This window comes from Crotalus tigris, unplaced genomic scaffold (assembly GCF_016545835.1).
Source record: "Crotalus tigris isolate CLP2741 ecotype Arizona unplaced genomic scaffold, ASM1654583v1 scf7180000018172.2679963, whole genome shotgun sequence".
NCBI lineage: Eukaryota > Metazoa > Chordata > Lepidosauria > Squamata > Viperidae > Crotalus > Crotalus tigris.
This window is the reverse complement of record NW_024096864.1, coordinates 167,961-191,550: the sequence shown is the minus strand read 5'-3', so window position 1 is coordinate 191,550 and position 23,590 is coordinate 167,961. Positions and strand designations below refer to the sequence as shown.

At 43.1% G+C, this 23,590-nt stretch overlaps 1 long non-coding RNA gene across 1 annotated transcript; it reads right to left on the bottom strand.

Moving 5' to 3' along the window:
- Positions 1 to 5,167: 5,167 nt before the first annotated feature.
- LOC120310369 lies at positions 5,168 to 20,040 on the bottom strand. Its single transcript, XR_005557336.1, has 4 exons — positions 18,204 to 20,040; positions 10,382 to 10,587; positions 7,305 to 7,401; positions 5,168 to 5,212 (listed from the first exon to the last, which is right to left on the bottom strand). It is a non-coding gene; the product is annotated as an uncharacterized LOC120310369 (long non-coding RNA).
- Positions 20,041 to 23,590: the final 3,550 nt, after the last annotated feature.

The following is a 23,590-nucleotide window of genomic DNA, read 5'->3' as shown; positions in this document are numbered from 1 at the left end:
ATGGTTGTAACTTGTTATTTAATCCCTTGGCGCTAACTTCTTCACGGCAGATGGCTGGGCAGGTTGGACTTTCCTGCCAGCTTCAGTAGAGGATCTCCTGCCCTGAGCAGCGGGCTGGACTAGAAGACCTCCAAAGTCCCTTCCAACCTTAATATTCTCTATGTATTCCAAAGAACCTAACCTTTTAGAAAGACGTCTACTGTTATTTCTTAAATTCAACAACCTCCTTCAGAATGCGCAAGTTTCTTTTCATTCTGCCCACTTTTACGCAGATACGTCTCCTCTGATCCAAGTCACTAAGTGAACTATTATAAGTCAAGGACTACCTGTAAACTTTTCTAAAGTTTATTTCAAATCTCTCTAGCCTCTAAGGGCTTTCCTAGATCCTGTCATCCCTTCTGGTTGAACTCAACCGGATCTAAGACTGAAGGAAAAGGCGTCAAAGTGCAAGGAGACCATTAATACAAGCAGCTGCAATTTTTTCCTCATTTTATTGGGTAAATGATTTAAAAGGTAATAACAATAGTGTTAAAACTACTACAATATCTTTCCACAGCCATATCTCACAGACCCACAAATTACCTTCTAAAGTAGTTTATTTTTTTTTTGCTTTTTCCTCATTTTTACCTTTAAGCCATACTTATAAAATGCCCGTTTTTTTTTAAATCAACAGTTTCTTCACACTAATAGCAAATTAAACATGGAAATAAGAAGAATCTAGTCTTAATGGAAGGAGGTTTGTGGTAATCTGTGATCATATTGTAATCAATAGTCAAAGGAAAAGAGGGGGGAGGGGCTTCTGAGCTACGCCAGGTAGATCGTCTGCCCACCTATGTCATTTTTTTTCCCATTGAAGATAACTAGTTATGCTGGTGAACAATTAATTCTTGTAACATATAAAACACTAAAATAACTTAGAAACTAGATCCAAATCTTTTGGAAAGAATCAGCTTTGATATACAAAAACAGTCATAAAGTTGTTACAAAAGGTTTTTTTTTTTTTTCTCTTTTTAACTCAGTGCATTTATGTACCAGTGTGTGGCCACCGGCTTCAGAGCAGAAGGAAGTCTTTTTCCTTCTGAAACAGTAATAATAAAAAAAGAAACAAGGAAAAAAAAACACATATCTTTGTATATAAAGAATCATTGCTGGTCTTAAGAAGTGTAACCAGAAACCCTTAGAATCTGAGAGGCACATGTCGGGTTTCTATATTATTTTATTTAAACATAAAAGTCACCAGTTTTTTAATTTCATCGGAGGAGCCGTGACGGATCCTCAAACTTAATTTTAACATCACTAGCAAAAAATCAGTTAGAAACTGTACAAAAATAAAAAAGTTAACCCATTTGCATCCTGCAGAGACTTTGAAGGATCGGAAGGCAGACATTTTAAGAAGCAGCATTGAGGCTTGGCTGGAGGTGTCTTTGGTTCAGTCCAACACACAAAATGTCGGCTACTCCAGACAGTTTCAAGAACCCAGACAAGTTGAAGATACGTCAAGAGGTTGAGATCATTAATGTGAAATGGGGGTGGGGGGTGGGCCCGGTGCCCCCCCAGCTGACGGCACATCAGCATGGGGTGCTTCCTTCCTCGCGGGGTCCATGCCCAACCCCAGAGTGAAGATGGTGTGACAGCAACGCACACCGCAGCACCCGTGTCTCTCCTGGATGGAACGGTGGCCCCACCAATCTCCTCTCTTAGATTCAGCCGGATGTTCGTTCCCAAACTGTCCTTCACCACACGGGTGTAAGAAAGAAAAACGTTTAAAGCTAAAACTAAACCGCCTTTTCGATTTTGGAATGAAATAAGGCAAGAAAAACGCAACCGCTTTTCTAAACAACATTGATCTATGGCTCAGTGATCCCCCCAAGAAACCCAGGAGGTTGGAAACGGACGCAGCTTTGAAGACTCAGGAGAAATTGCAAAAGCCACTTTGGGTCTGGGCGAACGCCTAAGGAGGGGCAGCACGGTTGGGGCGATTGAGTTAAGGCAGAGGTCTCCGAGCTTGGCAACTGAACGACTTGTGGACTTCAGCTCCCAGGATTCTGAGAGTCCAGAAGTCGTAATGTTGACAAGGTTGAAGACCCCCACCGTAAGGAACAGTAGCCCCTTTGCCCGGCGAGCCCTTTCCCTGACCCAAGAAAGACAACCAGGAGAAAACAAAGCAGGTGCCACTGAAGCCAACGGATCACCACCGATGCGTCCAAGGTTATCACGGGTGCATCTCGCCAGCCTTGCAAGATTCCAGGAGTAGCTCTCAAAACAAACATATATATATAGAGAGAGATTTACAACAGGTTCAAAAGAGTCTGGAGGTTTTTTTGGTTTTTTTTTTTAAAGCGCACCTTTCCAGTTTGTTGAACTCTTTGAACAACAGCTGTTGTTTTTGATTTAAGTTCCCAAAGCAATAGCTATATGGAGACACCCAAAACGAGAGAAAAAAAATATTGTGCATTATGTTGACAAGATGATCTTTTTTGTTTGTTTGTTTGTTTTGTTCCTCCTCCAAGCCATGGTGGGAAGTATTGCTGACCTCTTCCTTCAAACCCTGCAGGATTATTTTATTTAAATCAGTATATCATTATTACACTGGTAAGAAATTCTGTATAACATCTGCATATATTGAGGATTTTTTTTTTCTAAAAAAAATCTGATATGATTCTAGAGTCCGCATGACCAGTCACGTGACCTGCTTAAGATGATTAGCACCTTTAAATACACATATATATTTTTAATATATATATATATAATAGATCTTTTTTCTTTTTTTAAAAAAAACTGTTTAACATTGAGCTCACCCAGAAGCATGAACTGTAATGAGAAAGATGGCTCTGTGTGTTTTTTTGTGTGTGTTTGTGTGTTGGTTTGTTTGTGAGTTGGGTGGCTATGGTAGAATATTCCAAATGTTTGCAGCAGAGAATTTTTTTGTTTTAACTTGTGCTCAAGTTTCCCTTTTCAAGGCAAAACAGGGAAAGTTGCAATTAGACAGCAACCGACAATACTTTTCACATAAAAAAATGAACCCCCTTTTTCTACCCTCCCGACAGGAAAGACACCCCAAGAACTTCAACCGAAGCTCCGACAGGTTCTCCTTGTCTGCTGCCCTTTTTTCTTTCTTTCTTTTTTCAGAATTTTTGCTTATTTGAAAATTAAGGCATCGAAACAGAAAGTTAATATTTGGACGTTAAAATACTGTGGATTGAAGGAAAGACTGTGATGGAATGGCTTTCTGCTCCCTTCCCCAGCTGGGATCATAGTCAATTCTTTCAAAAGTATTTTTCAGGGCCTGGTATAGGGCTCCCTCTTGGTTATTGTGGCAGTCTATGTTTATTAAGATTGCATCCCTAAATCAGATGAACTAGGAGAAGACTTCTGCCGAAATGGTGTCCGCCTCCTCCAAGATCTTCTAATTACCAGGGAGGATCTCTGAAATAGATCACCGAGATCCATTTCAGTGACGTTTGTACGAGTTCAGGAAGCACCTGAAACGAGAACTCTTGTGAAAGTCCTTCTCAGAATTCGAAGTGGGTTAGGATAAGCTCTCTCTGCTATGTCAACCCGGAGATGGGAACAATTCCAATTCTGCTACCTTGGTACCATTTCCTATGACTTCTATCCAAATATACTTCTGGCGCTGCTGCGTTGCAGCTTCGTAAAAAAGGTAACCGCGATTGGATTTTTAATTTAAAATTATTAAGCCTTTAGGATTTTTCTAAAAAAAAAAAAAAAAAAACTCGCTGGGCTTTTCTTTTTCTTTTTGACCTTGCGGAGGTTTTAGTGCACCTTCATTTCCTCACCAAAAGCACCAAAACGTGTGCCACGATGAATGGCTAATTTGTACAGGGGCAAGCCTTGTAAGGTAGGAGACAAAAATGGGATCCTGCTCTCCAAAGAACATTTTTCACCCGTCTGGAAAGTTTAGAATTTGGATTAGTGACCTCCTCTTGTGCTTCTGCTGCCTTGCCTTCCCTTCCTTCCCAAAACTTGTGTCCCCTAAGGCACTAATATCAAAATCTGCCGGCGTCCTAACACAGCAGTTTCTTCAAGCTAATCCCCCTGATTAGAACCAGCAAGAAACATCTGAGAAGTTGAAGAGAATCTTGGAGTGAGCCTGACTGGTGCTGTTCGTCAACTTGCTGATGAAGGAAAGAGCTTGGCAGATCACCCCATCTGCCTGAAGTCAGATTTAGGAACTGGGAGTGGGGAAAGACAAGACTATTCATCTGCCAGTTTTTAGTTCCAGTGATTTGGAGGGGCAATTTGAAAGGATTCGAACCAGGAACTCAATCTGTGTCTGTGATGAAAGTCTTGGCTATGATTACGTCTCAACCAGGGGTGTCCAAGCTTGGTGACTTTAAGACTTGTGGACTTCAACTCCCAAAATTCCCCAGCTACTCATGCTGGTTGGGGAATTCTGGGAGTTGAAGTCCACAAGTCTTAAAGTCGTCAAGGTTGGACACCCCTGGTATAAAACAAAAGCACACTTTGTTTCTCATCGTAATTGATTTGGCTTATCACTGATTTGTCTGGGCCAACCAGACCAGGAATCAGAGGTTCGCGTAGTCTCTTAACAATTTTTATCTGATAGCGCATCCTAGTCAAGGCAATCTTTATCTTGCTTCTGACCTGGGATCTGATATTTTATGATTTTAAGAGCAGACTGTTGTATTTCATTTTTCTCTAACCTGACACGTTTGTGTTCTTTCCTTCCATCCACAGTTTCACAGAAAAAGGTGATCGATACAATTGAGTGATAAATGGAACAGAACTTTAAAATGTTATCCTTTTAAAAAAAAAAGAACCTGTTTTTTTTATGTTGACATAACAAAAAGAAAACCCAAACCAACCCACAGTGACTAATTTTAAAAAAGAGAGGGGGGGGGAGGGAGAAGAGAGCGAAGGGGGTTCTTTGTAACGATGCAGCGTTTCCACCCGTTGCCATGGTGAGCTTAACCTGCCACGGAGAAGCGTCAACATGGCAACGGAAATTATCATCATAAAATGGTACAGTAATAGAGATAGCTAGACCAGGAAGGAGGGGGTTCTCCTGGGAAGAGGTTTGCAGAAAAGTCCAGGGACTGGTCATACGGCTCACTGTCAGGAATAATGGTTGTAGGGGGGAAGGGTGTGCCCGATGCCGTTTTGGAAGTGGTGATGCTGACGGTGGGCAAGGTATTCTGTGTAGCTCACAGTCATCTTCTCACTACGATACCTAAAAGAAAAGTAGGGAGAGAAAGGGAAAGAGAGAGGCAGGGAGGAGTGAAAGAAAAAAAATAAGAGAGAGACAAGTTTAATTTCCCCAAAGCCTTTGGTGGCACGATGGTTAGAATGCAGTATTGCAGGCTAACTCTGCCCACTAGCAGGAGTTCGATTCTAACCGGTTTAAGATTGACTCAGCCTTCCATCCTTCCGAGGTCGGCAAAATGAGGACCCAGATTATTTGGGGCAACGTGCTGACTCTAAACCCGCTTAGAGAGGAGTGCAAAGCAGTTTGAAGCATATATAAGTGCTCTGTTTATCTATCTATCTATCTATCTATCTATCTATCTATCTATCTATCTATCTATCTATCTATCTATCTATCTATCTCTATCGTCTGTCCATCCATCCATTCATCCATCATCTATCTATCTAATCGTCCATCCATCCATCCATCCATCCATCCATTCATCCATCCATCCAATCATCTATCTATCTATCTATCTATCTATCTATCTATCTATCTATCTATCTATCTATCTATCTATCTTTCTATCTATCTATCTATCTATCTATCTATCTATCTATCTATCTATCTATCTATCTATCTATCTATCTATCTATCGTCTGTCCATCCATCCATTCATCCATCATCTATCTACCTATCTATCTATCATCGTCTGTCCATCCATCATCCATCCATCCATCCATCCATCCATCCATCCATCCATCCATCCATCCATCCATCTATCTATATCTATCATGCTCTGGTGGTGCAGTGTTTAGAATGCAGAATTGCAGGTTGACTCTGCCCACAGCCAGGAAGTTCGATCCTGACCGGCTCAGGGTTTACTCAGCCTTCCATCCTTCCGAAGTCGGTAAAATGGGGACCCAGATCGTTGGGGGCAATAGGCTGACTCTGTAAACCGCCCAGAGAGTGCTGTAAAGCACTATGGGACAGTATGTAAGTCTAGTGCTATTGCCATTTGCTAAAACAGGAAAAACCGGTTAAAGAAGCAGTTGAAATGTTTGGAATGGCAGGGTCTCCTGCTTGAGAAGGGGCTTGGACTAGAAGACTCCAACCCCCCCCCCCATCCAGCTCCGTTATTCTGTTCAGGTTTAAGACATGGGTGTCCTGGCTTGCCTAGGATTCATTGAGTGGAGAGGAATTGCCTTGGGTCGCATAGAAAATATTTAATATAGTGAATGTATATAAATAACAAATGGTTTTTATTATATCTTGTAGGACCCGCATTACTAGCTGTCCAGGCCCGCAAAAGCTTGTGGATTAGACACGCCTGGTTTAAGCATTAAAAGACAACCAGAAGAACAAGGAAAATCCAACAGAATTAAGGCTAGGAGGACCTACATGGTTTTAAGATATAACTTCCCAAACTCATCTCTGCCCAGGCTTCAACTTTCACTGTCTTACAATTTACTTATTAAGAAACTTCATGTGGTTGCCCAAGTCACTCATGGTGACTCTGGACCAGGGGTAGGCAACCTTGGCTCTTTTATGACTCATGGACTTCAACTCCCAGAATTCCTGAGTCATGGTTTATTAAGCATGGCTTAGCTTGGAAACTTCTCCCTTTCCCCTCAGCTGACTCAGGAATTCTGGGAGTTGAAGTCCATGAGTCATAAAAGAGCCAAGGTTGCCTACCCCTGCTCTGGACGATTTACAGAAGTAAAACCCCAATACAAAGCCAGTAACAATCCCCACCCCCACCCCCACCTCATCCACAACAATCAAACAAACCACTTGATGGGCTTGGTATCACTTTGAGGTCCCCAGACCCGCTGGCCAAACCAGGCTTTCAGGGCCTTAGTGTCAAAGCCGGGCCAATCTTATTTTGGCAGGGATGATGTTCCACAGGGAAGGAGCCACCACGGAGAAGACAGAACTGGAGCGGATGTGGATAGTCAAGGCCAAAGTGATCCCGGTGATGGGAGGAAGATTTGGGGCCATGTCTCTTAAGCTGGGAGAGGGGCTTCAACAGATCCCAGGAATGACATCCCAGCTCTCCATCCAGAAGCGTGCAGGGCTAGGAACAGCTAAGATCCTGCGCAGAACCCCAGCAAAAACATAGGATGGGACTTCTTACCTGGTCAGTTTTATTGTTTTCCTGAAATCGTTTGTGATTGGAGCCTTATAACCTCCCTTCCTCAGTAAGGAATCTATGGTCTGAATATGGTCCCAGCCTGTGGGATTAGAAGAGAACACACAAAGAACATCAGCTCTGAAAGCTTTGCCAAAGGTTTAACTGATTGCAAAGAATACAAATTGCCTGGAGATTTGTACTTTTAGGGGAGAATTCCCGCAGGTAAGCTGGCTAAAGCCGAATATTTCCAAAAGAACACAAGGCTAGGAATAATCCCAAATAAATAGTGTTACCTTATCAGTGCTGTGTTCAGTTATGAGAAGCAGTGTAACACAACGGCTAATCCCTAATCTGGTGCTCACTGGGGATGATGGAACCTGGAGTTCTGTAGCACACCCAGGCCAAGTTTGGAAACCCAATTGTCTGTAGGAAAATCTAAATTAATAACTGTTAATCATCCATGGTACAGTGTGTTGCAGATTTAGTGGGACACCTGTGAATATTCAATCAGCCACGATGTTCACTGGGAACTCTTGTTTCTATTTAGATTTCTTGACCCTTTTTCTGGAATGACAGAAAGGAGGAGGAATCCAAGGTAGATTGTTGTCTCTCTTTTGTTATTTACATTCCAATCAATATTCCAAATTAATGCAGTTTAGAACAAGCCAATATGAAAGACCCTTGAAATTAAATCCATTTTGTAGCACAAAGGTCAAATAGTATGTTTTATCAAAGGAGATGACCTTTGGGCCAGGCAACCCAACACAACTGTTGCTTGGTTCCTGTCTGTCGGAAAGTTTTGAGAGCAATGACAACGCAATAGGATTAACTACAGGTAGTCCTCGACTTACAATTCATTTAGTGACCGTTTAAAGTTACGTGATCAAAATCCAGACACTTGGCAACTGGCATGTACTTACGACAGTTGCCCTGTTCCAGGATCATGTGATCCCGTTTTGTGACCTTCTGACAAGCAATGTCAATGGGGGGAAATCGGATTCACTTAATCCACCGGGTTACTCACTTAATAACTGTAGTGATTCACTTAACTGCGGCAGGGAAAGTTGTAAAATGGGGCAACACACACACTTCACAACTGTCAAGTCCCCTGACAACAACTGTCTCGCTTAGCAAATGGGCAATTTGGGGCCCAATTGTGGTTGTCAAGTTGAAGACTACCTGCACTTTGTCTATTACATACATATTGTATCAATGATAACATTTATGCAACTTTTCCAAATTATAAGCAGTTGAACCTGCGTTTTCACAGCCCAGAAACCCTGACAAATATATAATTTCTAGTCATTTTTTTTTTTAAAAAAAAATCCAATTTCCTACCAGTGAAAATTTTATTAGCGCTTACGGTCCGAAATGAAACCAGGTGTCACTCTCTGAACTGTGACCATGGAAAATGTTGGCGAATGGTAGCGTTCGGTTGGAGACCTGGCGTTTAGGCAGTGTCCATGGTGTCAGCCCTTTCCCCGTTTTTATGATGGCTCTCTACATCCCTTACAAGGGGTCTTAGGGATGCTTCAAAGAATCTGGGGTCAATTTTAGGACCGAGATTGCACCTGATAGGGCCAATTCTGTTTCTCTGACTTGGCTGATGCCCTTTTTTCTCAGATAACCTATCTTAGAGGTGTATCTAAATGGAAGGTCAGAAGAGTCTATGGAGACTCTTGGTCCTCCAGGTTCTGGTCGTCCCAAAGGTGCTTTTTCAAGAGGCAACTGGACTTTCTTTGTTTTTCTTTGAAGACGTTTCGCTTCTCATCCAAGCCTCTTCATGTTCTGACGATGGTGGGTGGGAGGTAGTATTTATAGTCCTTGAGGTCATCTGGTCGTTGGCATTCTCTCCGAGAGTCCGTGAGGCCACTTGGGAGTTTATTTGTACCCTCGGGGCCACCTGGATCAGAGGGTAAATTGAGCAGCCCCCTCTCAACAGAGGGGAGGCATAGGACACCACCTCTCTCCCGTTTACAATGCAGTCCTCTCAGAGGTTCCAAGATTTCACACCCATTTGCACTCTTAATCAGGGGGACCATGAGGGCATAGATCAGGGGTAGGCAACCCAAAACACTCAAAGAGCCACTTGGACCCGTTTCCCACCAAAAACAAAACACTGGGAACCGCAAAACACTTTTGACATCTAAAATGAAGATAACACTGCATATATCCTTTTTTACCTTTATTATAGGTGTGTGTGTGTATATATATACACACACACATATACACATATATCATAAAGGTAAAAAAGGATATATGCAGTGTTATCTTCATTTTAGATGTCAAAAAGGTCTCTCTCTGTCTCTCTCTCTCCTCTCCCTCTCTCTCTCTTTCTCTCCCCCCCTCTCTCCCCCCCTTCTGCTCACCTGGCAAGCTGGCTTCAAGCTGTTTTCCAACAAGCTCAGGGGTAGGCAACCTTGGCTCTTTTATGACTCACGGACTTCAACTCCCAGAATTCCTGAGTCAGCATAGCTGGGCTAGCTAGCTCTCTCCTGCCCTTCCTGTTTCCTGCAGAGACGCAACAAAGGGGGGAGCCCTGCCCAATAAGCTTTTCAGCTCATCGGAGAACACTGTGGGAGCCGCAGAGGAAGGCTCAAAGAGCCACAGGTTGCTGACCTGTGGCATAGATAAACCCCAAGTGGTCTCAACAAGTCTCAGAGAGAGTGTTAATGATCAGATGACCGCAAGGAATATACATCCTTCCACTGCTCAGTCAGAAATGAAGAAGCTTCCTGGGTGAGAAGCAAAATGTCTTCAAAGAACAACGAAGTCCAGTTGCCTCATGAAAAAACAATTTTGAGTCAGAACAGTGTCCTGGAGCAAATGGGTAAGAAGATTTTTTAAAAATAAAATAAAATAAAATGCTTTCATAAATGGTGGCAGTGCCCTTTTAAAAGAGCTTCCTGCATGGCTGGTGTCTGGAGTTTTCTATCTGTGTGGATTATTTTTTCCCACTGTCTCTCACCACCATTTGGCCCCATTGCTGCTTTGTTAGTATGTCTGGATCCCTGCAATCTAGGGGGGTCCTGCTTTCTACAAGTGTGTAAGTGGCATTTAAAAGAAGAGTCATCCCTTACAATTAAAGGACTGCTCCATCATCTGACATCAGGGCAAGGTCAAATACTGCATTATAAGTTCCTAGGCATGTTTAAATTCTTCACCAGATCATATGAGATAAAACCCAACAATGACCTTGCTCCTTTGCAACCTCGGGTAAGTAGGTGGCCGTGCGTTTTGATCCTTTTTCGTTGATGAATTCTATTCTAATGCCATGTACACCCACCTGAAAGAAACAGGCAGTTTTATTAATATATTAAAAAAAATAATAATTTTGTTTTAATAATAAAAACAAAAGATTGTTAGAAATATAAAACTCCCAATTTCGCGTGATTATTATTGGACTGGGTTTCTTTTCCCTCCCTTGTAGGTTTTTATTTTAAAGTTTTTTCTTTAAAACCACTTCAGTTTAGCCTCTTTGAAAGAGGAATGGAACCATTTAACGCCTCTTAGAATAGGGGTCTTCAAACTTGGCCCTTTGATGACTTGTGGACTTCAACTCCCAGGATTCCTCAGCCAGGCACTGAAGTCCACAAGTCATCAAAGGGCCAAGTTTGAAGACTCCTGTCATAGGAGCTCAAATCTAAAGCCTCACTTGCAAAACGTTCTCTGCTCCACTTCCCCTGTCAAAAGCGATGACCTTCAGCATGTGATACCTAGGCTGAAGCTGCTGAATTCAAGGCTTGGGAGAAGCAGCTGGTCACAGGATTAGAGCATACTTACAAACACAAGCACAAGGTTAACTTTATTTCAAGAAGCCAGGAGAAATCAGTGGATCCAGACATTTAGGAAAGGGTGGTGTTTTGTTTTTTTAAACTCTACCCCTGAGCTCTTGTGGCAAACTGCACTCTTGACTAAGAAATATAAAACTCCTAATTCACATTCAAATGCTGGACCCCCAGACAAATGCTATATGAAGCAAGAAAGGAAGAGAATATTTTTTTGTAAGTTTACTATAGAGCAGTGGTTCTCAACCTGTGGGTCAGGACCCCATTTGGGGTCAAACGACCATTTCACGGGGGTCGCCAAACAAGGCTGTCCGCCATTTTTTCCCCCTTTTCTTTGGCCACGCCCCTGGTACCCGGTGATGTATAAGTGGTTGGGGGTCACCACAACATGGGGAACTGTATTATGGGGTCGCGGCACTAGAAAGGTTGAGAACCACTGCTGTAGAGGCATTGCTGAGAGATTCAAATGCAACTGGTACAAATAACTTTGGGCTCATGGTGCTTTTCCAGTTTTTTTTTTTTAAAGGAAGGCCCCAGTTGTTTTTATTTTTAATCAGGTACTTTTTTTCCTGACTGGTGAGTGATTCAAAGAAGTTACATGTGCATGTGCCTAGACAGAGGGGAATGAAAATAGGACAGATCCTCTGGATCAAAAGTAAACCCAAAGCATCGACAGTTTGATCATGCTAACATATAGGTAAGGTTCTTCCTTAGAATAATGTTAAGATATGAACATTCGGCTTTTTCCTCAACTGCTCTAGAAAAGGCATGCCTTTTCCAAAACTGGTTCAGAAAACGCATCAAAGCAGCTTCCTACAGGTAGTCCTTGACTTACAACGGTTTCTTTAATGACCCTTCAAAGTTACAATGGCACTAAAAAAGGGACCGGTGACTGTTTTTCACACTTAGGACCGCTTCAGCATCCCCACGGTCACATCATCAACATTTGGATGCTTGGCCACTGGAAAGTATTCGTGACAATTATGGTGTCCTGGGCCCACGTGATCCCCTTTTGTGACTGACCATCGGACAAGCAAAATCAATGTGGAAGCCAGATTCACAATTGTGTTACTAATTTGACATGTACACATGTTCAATCTGTTCACTTAACAGTGGCGAGAAAAGTTGCAAAATGGGGCAAAACCCACTTAACAAATGTCTAGCTACCGAAATTTTGGGCTCAACTGTAGTAAGTTGAGGACTACCTGTATTAGACTAAAGACCAATTGGTACTCAGCTTGCAAATGGCAACTATTATATTAACTCTGCTGAATGGATAAAGTAGTACATGAGATAGCAGGTCATAGAAGTTTAGAGCAGTGTTTCTCAACCTTGACAATTTAAAGGCATGTGGACTTCAACTCCCAGAATTCCACAGCCAGCATTGCTGGCTGTGGAATTCTGGGAGTTGAAGTCCACATGCTTTAAAATTGTCAAGGTTGAGAAGCACTGGTTTAGAGAATCGTAAGGCTGTAAGGGAACTTGGAGGCCTTCTAGTCCAGGGGTAGGCAACCCAAAACACTCAAAGAGCCACTTGGACCCGTTTCCCACCAAAAACAAAACATTGGGAGCCGCAAAACCCTTTTGACATCTAAAATGAAGATAACACTGCATCTATCCTTTTTTACCTTTATGATAGGTGCGTGTGTGTACACACACACACACACACATACCTATCATAAAGGTAAAAAAGGATAGATGCAATGTTATCTTCATTTTAGATGTCAAAAGGGTCTCTCTCTGTCTCTCTCCTCTCCCTCTCCCTCCTCTCTCTTTCTCTCTCTCCCTCTCTCTCCGATCTTCTGCTCATCTGGCAAGCTGGCTTCAAGCTGTTCTCCAACAAGCTCAGGGGTAGGCAACCTCGGCTCTTTTATGACTCATGGACTTCAACTCCCAGAATTCCTGAGTCAGTGTAGCTGGGCTAGCTAGCTCTCTCCTGCCCTTCCTGTTTCCTGCAGAGACGCAGCAAAGGGAGGAGCCCTGCCCAATAAGCTTTTCAGCTCATCGGAGAACACCGTGGGAGCCGCAGGGGAAGGCTCAAAGAGCCACATGTGGCTCCAGAGCCGCAGGTTGCTGACTTGTGTTCTAATACAACCCTCTGGGCATTTCTATAAAAATCCCCCCCTAATCCTTTTCTGCAGCTACTTGGTTGGCTAAATGGAGCCTATGTCCCAGAACTACGAGGCTCAAGAGTATTCAACACCTCCTTACCACACCTAGGTGTAGTTCAAGATGTAAAATATATCCACCTTCCTGTCACTAACAAGAGTAGGGAAAAAAATCAAACGGCTTCTAAACTCTGAGACTCCTAAGTTATAGTGCACTTAAGTTATGTTCTGAACTCAACTTCCTAAATGCAGGGCTCTGACACAGAAGAATGAACAAGCAAGAATGGATGGCTATTTCTAGGGACCAGACTGCAGGGAGAAATAACACCAGGAAGTTGACTGTTAACAACAGTCAGCAGTCATATGTCAGATGGGTAACAAGTTCTCACAATTGCAGGGTTAGGGATAGAAATGCAGCTGGCAAGATGGGAACTTGCAGTTCCCAGGTTCAAGAAAACCACAATATATGTCATAATGTAGCTGTCTTCCACCCACAGCCTTGGTCACTTAACTGTTGATGTGGAAATGTGGAAGGAAAAAAAGAAGCCTAGAATTTTAATTCTGGCACACGGATCATATATATAGGTTTTGATTGCTGTCTGCGCTAGAGTGGCAAATCTTTTTGTGTGTGTTGCTCTATTCTTGCAATACGGAAACTAATCTTGTGATACTTGGGAGTATTCTGGTGAGAAGCTGGCTTCTGAAGATAGGTTAGGTGTCTGGAGACTTGTATTGCTGGGCCTAGCATGAAGCTTGCTGCTTATATCCACACGTTTTCCCAGGCAATGCTACCCCCAAAGGAGAGTCAGGCAAAATGTATTGTATCGGGACGAGAAGGGATCTTGGAGGTCAAATCTTCTGCCCAAGCAGGAGATTCTACACTATTCTGAACAAATGACTGTCCAATTCTCTTCTTGGAAACCTCCAGGGATGGAGCACCCACAACGTCTGAAGCCAAGCCGTTCCACTGATTAACTGTTCTTATTGTCAGGAACTTTCTCCTTAGTTCTAGGTTGCTTCTCTCTTTGTTACGCTTCCACCGGTTACTTTCTGCCTTGCTCTCAAGGTGCTTTGGAGAATCTTGTTCTACCAGGATATATGAACTGCAAGGAAAAATATCTGTTTGTTTTGTGCCTTTTGACTTCGAATGCCTGGCTGGACCAAGCCCCTGCAGTTTCCTTGCCAAGGACTTTCAGAAGTGGCTTGCCATTGCCTCCTTCCTAGGGCTGAGAGAGAGTGACTGGCTTAAAGGCATCCAGCTGGCTTCATGCCCAAGGCAGGACTAGAACTCAACAGTCTCCCAACTTCTAGCCTGATGCTTCCAAGCACAAGATCAAACTGGCAATAAATATATATATATACATATATATTTAAATTGCTACAAGGACTCTTTTCTTTTGTTTCTTACTTCCTTGCCCCCCTTTTCCCTTCTTGGCTGTTTTCAAACTTAACCTTGTATTGTAATATTTTAAAAACAGGCTACCCATAGAGTCAATAAAAAAGCTGGACTGAGTTTTGCACACTGCTCTGAAACAAGCTACATCTGTTTTGTAGTGCTGGAAACTTGGTGCGGAGACGCTAAGGGCAGCGTTAAATGCTAGGGAAAGAGAGTTGGGCTGCATAAACTAAACACGGGTAGTCCTCGACTTACGACCACAATTGAACCCAACATTTCTGTTGCCAAGCGAGACATTCGCTAAGTGAATTCTGCCCCATTTTACTGTTTAAGTGAATCTGGCTTCTCCACGGACGTTGCTTGACGGATGGTCGCAAAAGGGGATCACGTGACCCACCAGGGACGCTGCGACCGTCATAAATACGAGTCAAGTCTCTGAATTGTGATCACATGACCATGGGGATGCCACAATGGCCAATAAGTGTGAAAAATAGTCGTAAGTCACTTTTTTCAGCGCCGTTGTAACTCTGAACAGTCACTAAATGAATGACTACTCCCTGAGTAGTCTAAAATATTACTAATCTAGAACGGATGGCTATTCTGGAAAAGGATGGTCTTGACTTGCTTTCTTTAAAAATAACCTTGCGATAGATCCATGGTTCTCAACCTGTGGGTCGGGACCCCATTTGGGGTCGAACGACCATTTCACGGGGGTCGCCAAACAACGCAGTCCGCCATTTTTTCCCCCTTTTCCTTAGCTGTGCTACTCCCTTTGATTCTATTGGCTTTTGAAAGAGAATAGACTCTCTTGAATAGTGTCTAATTCTATTGGCTTTCAAAAGCCAATAGGAATTGTCCAGGCAGTCTCTGCCCTGCTGAGCCCACCAAAAGTCCCATTCTGCAAACGGTGCTGCACCAGTTGAGTAGTCCTCGACTTACGACCGGTTGAGTAGTCCTCGACTTACAACCGGTTGGGGGTCGCGGCATTAAAAAGGTTGAGAACCACTGCGATAGATGAACCAAGAAAGGAAGAGATATTTCCACAGCTAGAGGATGGCTCTCCTAAGGCTCTCATCTCTGTAGTCGCTTTGTTTCCACAAAAAAAAGGGATGAGTTGTACAAAGAAATGGATTTCTAATAATAATCTTAGCCGTTTCACAGATTCAGGCAGAAAGAAGGGATCTTGCTAGTCGCCTAAACCGCACAGAAAGGCTGCATTCAAACAATATCCAGAAATAATGTCTTATTTTAAAGGCAACTGGACTTCCTGATTTTTCCTTAAGGCATTCAAGCGTTCAGAACTGAAGAAGCTTCTTGGCTGAGAAGCAAAAAGCCTTAAAGAAAAAAATCTCGTCTTTAAAAATAAAAGCACCTTTGGGACCCCATTCCCTGCGTGAATGAGAACCTCCACGGACAGTCAAAAACGGCAACTGACATGTATTTAGGACAGTTGCAATGTCCTGAGGTCACGTGATCCTTTTTTGTGCCCTTTGGTCAAGCTAAGTCAACGGGGAAGCCAGATTCAACTAACAACCAGGTGACTACTTCAAAACTGCAGTGATTTATTTAGCCACCGTGACAAGAAAGGCTGTAAAATGGGCAAAATTCACTTAACAGATGTCTCTCTTAGCGACAGAAGTGATGGGCTCAATTGTGGTTGTACGCCGAGGACTGTCTGTACTAAGTACTCTTTGTTCTTGTGACAGATAACGGACTTTTTACAGATGTTTGAAGGACAAAATGTGAAAACAGCAGGCAGGGATTCTAATAATTATTAAAATCCCTCTGTCAATCATTATCTATCCAGTACAGATTAAGGGGGTCCTGCCAGAAACTATTCCCTTCCCTTAGAACAGTGTTTCTCAACCTTGACCATTTTAAGGCCTGTGGACTTCAACTCCCAGAATTCCACAGCCAGCAATGCTGGCTGTGGAATTCTGGGAGTTGAAGTCCACATGCCTTAAAATTTTCAAGGTTGAGAAACACTGCCTTAGAAGCTGCGCTTTGACCAACAATTTTGATGAACTGTCTCTAGGTGGAAAGAGAGAGAGAGAGAGAGAGAGAGAGAGAGAGGAGGGAGGGAGGGAGGGAGGGAGGGAGGGAGGGAGGGAGGGAGGGAAGAGAAGAGAAGAGAGAGAGAAATATGCAAGAGAATCAGGAGAGGCTGATGACTATAAAATTATTCCTGTCTACATGCTCTTAATTCCCCCCCCCCAATATAAAATGGCTTGTCATTTTTTTCCAATTAGAATACAAAAAAAGACTGTGTAACTAATGCTCTATCTCACAACTGAGAGGGCAGGGTCATCTTGCTATAAAAGTCACACAAAACCCAACCTTATTCTGTTGGAAAACTATGCCTTTTTGCTGCTCAGACTTCGCTGATCTTCAAACAAAGAGTGAAAAACGCTTTAAAAAAAAACTCAGAACACACTCAAGAGCTCTTCATTCAAGGCAAAAGCGACATCAGGTCCTTTGTAGTTAAGACCCTCAACCCTGCTTTTGAGTCTTTTGATGAGAGCTGAAACATTTATTTTTTTTCCTAAACACGGAGAATGCCATGTCTACTTTCAAGGTGGGTGGAACATAGAAAGGGGGGGGGGTAAGCTTACAAACTACAATGGAGATGTCTACGGAGGTCCTCAGTCATCCAAGTCATGGCTGTCCCAAGGAAACTGGACTTTCTTGGGTTTTTTTCCCCTTGAAGACGTTTCACTTCTCATTTCAGAGCTGAAGAAGCTTCTTGGATGACAAGCGAAACATCTTCAAGGAAAAACAAAGAAAGTCCAGTTGGCTCTTGAAGAGGAATCTTTGGGACAATGGAGAGAGTCATGCTCCTGTAGATCAAAGGGACAACGTCTTTGGATGTCAAAACACAATAATGTCCCCTTGTTGGTGTCCCAATTTTTCCGATGGAAGGGCAATCATTTACTGATGCTGAAAATGTTAGCCAATGCCTTTCAAACACCTCTGAGAGAAAAGTCTGATTCCCTTACTTTGATCATCTCCACCAGTGAAAAACCAGGACCGCAGTATTAGCCAGGGGGATAGCTTCTGCCAAAAGAATAGAGGAAAGATCTCTGCAGATCTTTGGAATCAGTTGGAAAGAGGTGCTTCAGAATATAGAGGAATGTAATATAGGCAACTTATTAAAGCACCCGTGTCTGTTTCCAGAAGGGCACAATGACAGCAGGGAGATTTTCACTGTAGCCAGACAACCTTGGGAAAAGTTAGCTGCAGACATGATAGAGAATTACAGAATAACAGAATTGGAAGGGATCTTCCTTACAACCTCCTGCTCAAGCAAGAAACCCTATACCAGGGGTCTGCAACCTTGACAACTTTAAGACTTGTGGACTTCAGCTCCCAGAATTCCTCAGCCAGCTTTGCTGGCTGAGGAATTCTGGGAGTTGAAGTCCACAAGTCTTAAAGTTGTCAAGGTTGCAGACCCCTGGTTTATAAGACCTTCACTCTTATAGACCACTATTCCCAACACAATTTCTAGCACTGTGCCAACTCTATCTGAGATTCCCAGTGTTGTTGCTGAAATGATTTGGCAACTGATAAATACGAGGCACGAAGGAAAAAAAGAAAGTCAAAACAAACCAACCCAGGACCCCACAAGGCTGTGGATCTGTTCAGCAGCACTTCCCATCCCAAAAAGGTTCAATTCATGCCGATTTCAGCCAATTAGATGCATGCACACAGGAGCAACGCGCCTCATGAGGAAGACTGCAAAGAAGAACGGTGTCAATGAGTCTTAAATGAATTAAATAAATGCATGCTTAAAGCCAGGTCATGTTCTTGCTGATGTACCCATATAGCAGGCTCATCGTGGGCGAAAAAGGATTTAGGACGCACAACCATATATAGGCAGCCATTTCCCCATTTTTAAGGAACTCTGCCTGGTTAACTTTGTAAGTATTTTCTCAGCCCTGAACTACCTGTTGTCCCCAGGATCATGATTTATACTTTTGCCTTCATTTCCCCCCCTCCCTTTTACAGTTTTTCATAACCCTGTCCTCTCCTTCCTCCTTACTCTCTTAACAGAAATGCAGGGTATAATATTTGTAGAAATAATAACAGTGGGATACAAAACAACAACACAAATTTAGAGCAGGTAAAAGAAAGGTAAAGGTTTCCCCTGTCCAATTGTGTCAATTCTAGTGGCCATGCTCTTCTCCGTTTCTTAGCCAAGTGTTGTCCAAAGACATTTTTGCAGTCATGTGGCAAGGATGACGTTACGGAGCACCAATACCTTCCCATCAAAATGGCACCTATTGATCTACTCGCATTTGCATGCTTTTGAACTGGTAGGCGGGCAGGAGCTGAGGCGGGGTCGGGAGCTCACTCCATCACATATTGTTCGGGTCTCAAACCCGGGCTGTCAACTTTCCAGCCAACAAGCTCAGCGTTTTTAACCACTGAGCCATTGCTCCCTCTAAATTTAGGGCAGTTTTTCTAAATTGGGATGCCCTCCAGGTATATGGACTTCAACTTCCAGAATTCTCAAGCCAGGAAGGGCTCTGTTGAAAATTCTGGGTGTGGAGGTTCATTCATCAGAAGACACACAAGTTAAAAAAAAAAAAAAAACCTAAGTGAAAGCGTGTGATTTTCAGCTGAAAGATGCGCAAATCTTCATTATTTTTCCCCCCCCAGCAACATCTTTTACTATTTTCCTAAGTCATGATAAAAAATAAACTATATTTGTCTGGGCCATTCTGATTGCTTTATGTGATTTGAAGGAAAGATGAGATTAAAATGGGAGCCCTCTCTTTGCCCTAATCACCTCTTTCAATCTCTCATTTTTCCCTTTAGAAATTTATCCAGAGCCTAGCTCTCTTCCTCACTCTCTTTTCTTAGGAACCGTCTCACGCGGAGTCTCCCTCGAGGAGATAAGCTGCGATTTTTGCCACCATGCAATTTGCTCTACATATCTACAGGCCTCAGTTAAGAACTGTGGGTTAAATAAATAAATAAATTCAATAGGGACCTCACATAAATCGTGTTCAAATAAGCGTTTGCCCACAGCTGCCAAGTGTGATTTTGCTTTAGCTTAAAAGGTCTGACACCACTGATAAAAATTCCAATGATTTTTAAAAGCTTCCCAATAAAATATAATTTTCTATACGCTAACTCCTTGTCAACACCTCCGAGCTCTCCAGCCAATTATCCGCGCTGTTTGTGATGAGAGAATATGTTTGTGGTTTTTAAACAGAAAACACCAGGGAGCTCATCCGGGGGGAGCAAGAAGTGTACGTGCAAGACAATCCTTTTCTGAATTTTGTAACTTTGAGTGTGTGCCCCTTCCAGTCAATCTAGATACCAACAGAAGAGAATATTTAGAGTTGGCAGGGACCAGGGAGGTCTTCCAGTCCAATACTCTGCTTGAGCAGGAGACCCTACCCCAGTGGTTCTCAACCTGTGGGTCGGGACCCCATTTGGGGTCGAACGACCATTTCACGGGGGTCGCCAAACAACGCAGTCCACCATTTTTCCCCCCTTTTCCTTAGCTGTGCTACTCCCTTTTATTCTATTGGCTTTTGAAAGCCAGTAGAACAGACTCTCTTGAATAGAGTCTAATTCTATTGGCTTTCAAAAGCCAATAGGAATTGTCCAGGCTGTCTCTGCCCTGCTGAGCCCGCCAAAAGTCCCATTCTGCAAACGGTGCTGCACCAGTTGAGTAGTCCTCGACTTACGACCAGCTGGGGGTCGCGGCATTAAAAAGGTTGAGAACCACTGCCCTATACCATTTCAGACAAGTGGCTGTCCAGTCTCTTTTTAAAAGCCTCCAGTGATGGAGCACCCATGACTTCAGGAGGCAAGCGGTTCCATTGGTTGATTGTTCTCAGCATTAGGAAATTTCTCCTTAGTTCTAGGTTGCATCTCTCCTTGGTTAGTTTTGATCCATTGGTTCTTGTCTTGCCTTCTAGTGCTTTGGAGAATAGTTTGACCCCCTCTTCTTCAAATACTGGAATCACGTCTCCCCTTTTTCACTAGACTAGACATACCTAATGCCTGCAATCATTCTTCATATGTTTTAGCCTTCATATGTTTTAGCCTCTATTTGCAGCTCAGAACTGAACTGTGGGTTTCTTGGTGCTCTCTAAGCTTGGTGGTTTCTTTGCAGACGTTTCATTACCCAACCAGATAATGTCTTCAGGGCGTTGTCGTCGTCGTCGTCATCATCATCAAAAATGTTACCTAGTTGGGCAATGAAACGTCTGCAAAAAACCCCCACCAAGCTCAGAGAGTACTCAGGATCTCAGAGACAATCTTTTTTTTTTTTTTTTTTAATTGAAAATTTTTAAATTTTTACAAAAACAAATCCCCTTCCCATACCCCCCCAACCCTACTGTAAGGACCCACCCCACTTTGCATCTTAAGAAGACAGAACTCTTGGAATAGCTCTTCCAACAGGAATCCTTTATTAAGAGAAAATGGTTGCAGGCATGCTAGACAGGACTTGGGGTTCAAGCTCTCCCATTCAAGGTTTTAAGGGGTTCCCCAGTAGTCCCACCCAATCAACCCCCCTTCCAGTGATAGTTTCAAGTATCACAATTCCATCCCCTTTCTTCTTCCGTCTGGATGGAGACTTCAGATAACTACATGAAAGGCAATTACTCTTCTTTGATATGTTAAAGCTTAGAGGCCACAATAAACACACATTCAGTCCTTTGAAGTGTGCTGAAGGAAGTGAGGGCCATAAAGCCCCTTTGCTCTCCCCCTTTTCTCCCTCTTATGGCAGAATCCAGAGAAGGCAGAATTGGGAGTTTCTATGTTTGATAATTAAAGATGAAATATAATTGGATTCTGACATCCGGCCCCTCTTAACAATAAGAGAGATCCACCTGAAAGAAAACACAAGTAAAAAATTTAGTTAGGCTTGTTAGGATACTCTGTGTGAAACTTCTTCAATAGCTTCGGGGCTCTGACGTGACGTTTATGGACCCACTCATTTTGTGAGGCAGGGAGGTGTTTCCAGGCAACTAGGTACTGAGTTGTTCCACGATATCTCCTAGAGTCAAGGATCTCTTTTATTTCGAAGTGTTGTTCCCCCTCCACCATGATTGGAGGTGGTGGGGGGGGGATTTTTGGCCGTAGAGGTGACTGATGCTCTCTTTTCAGCAAGCTGCAATGAAAAATTGGGTGTATTTGCCTGAGGTTTTTGGGTAATTCTAATTCTACTGTTACTGGATTTATGATTCTTTTAATTGGAAAAGGTCCTATATATTTTGGTCCAAGTTTTTTACAGGGCTGTAGGGACTTTAGGTATTTTGTAGATAAGTACACCATTTCTCCTATAATGAATGGTGTAGGCTCAACCCTTTTTTTATCGGCTTGTGCTTTGTATGCCCGCCTAGCTTCATCTAGTGATTTTCTGACTATTGGCCAGGTGTTTGTAGGTTTTCCATCCATTCTTTCAGTGAAGGGATCGTTGGTTCTTTTGGGGTTAACTCTGGCATAGGGTTGAAACTTTGGCCGTTGGCTATTTGAAAAGGAGTGTAGCCTGTGCTGGAGTGGACTGCATTATTGTAGGCAACTTCTGCAAAAGGAAGTAAGTCCGTCCAATCACTCTGTTGGAAATTTAAAAAACATCTCAAATATTGCTCAAGTACCGACTGGCAGCGTTCCGCTTGTCCATCTGTCTGAGGGTGATGGCTAGATGTCAGTCCCTGAGTGGTCCCTAAGAGGGATAAAAATTCCTTCCAAAATGTAGACGTAAATTGCACTCCCCTATCAGAGATGATGCGTTGGGGTGCCCCGTGCAATCTGTAAATGTGCTGGATAAAAAGTTTTGCTAAGGCCTTTGCAGTGGGAATTTTTTGGCAAGGGATAAAGTGCACCTGTTTGGAAAATAGGTCCGTGACTGTCCAGATAACAGTATTCCCATTGCTTTCAGGCAATTCCACTATAAAATCCATGGCTATTTCCCTCCAGGGGGCTGAGGGACTTGCCACTGGTTGTAACAGCCCTGGCGATTTCCCTTGCAACCTCTTTGCTGATGCACAGGTTGGGCAGCTGGCAACATAACTTTCTATGTCCTTTTTTATTGATGGCCACCAAAATTGCCGTTTAATTAAGTGTAAAGTTTTTACAAATCCAAAATGCCCTGCTGATTTTGTGTCATGGCAAAGGTGCATGAAAGTTAGTCTTTGAGTTGTTGGTATATATAACTTTTCCCCTACCCAAGGCAATCCGTCTCTCATTGTGCACACATGTTTGTTTTTCTGGAACCAATCATCTGTTTCCAAACTTTTTCTGAATTCAATCCCAGTTTGGCTGTCCAGTTGTGGTTTTATTTTGGCTTGGGTTCTTGTGGTTACTGGCGCTGCCAGTTGTGACTCTGCCATTATTGGTCTAGAGTCTGTGGTTCGTGCGCTGTTATATTGGGGCATGCGAGATAGTGCATCTGCCAGGAAGTTCTTTCTTCCTGGTAAATGTTTGAGCTTAAATTGGAATTGGTGAAAATGCTGGGACCAGCGGGCTTGTTTGGGATTGAGTTTCCTGGAAGTTTTCAGGGCTTCTAAATTTTTGTGATCAGTCCACACCTGGAAGGGGATTTTGTTGCCTTCCAGGAACTGTCGCCACGTGAGTACTGCCCAACGTATCCCATAAGCCTCCTTCTCCCATACGGGCCAGCGCTGTTCTGTTTCCGTGAGTTTCTTAGATGTATATGCACAGGGTTGCAATACTGCATCATCATTTTCTTGTAATAGCACAGCCCCCACTGCCACATCACTTGCATCTGCCTGTATTATGAAGGGCTTGTCCATATCTGGGTGCCTTAGTACTGGTTCGGCAGAAAAAAGTCTCTTTAGTCTCTCAAACGCTGCTTGGCACTCCATTGTCCATGTTAGTGGCTGGCTAGGTTTTACTGAGGATGTTCCCTTCGTTTTTAGTAAGTTGGTGAGGGGCAAGGCTATCTGTGCAAATGAGGGGATGAATTGGCGGTAAAAATTTGCAAAGCCCAGGAAACTTTGTAGTTGCTTTCTT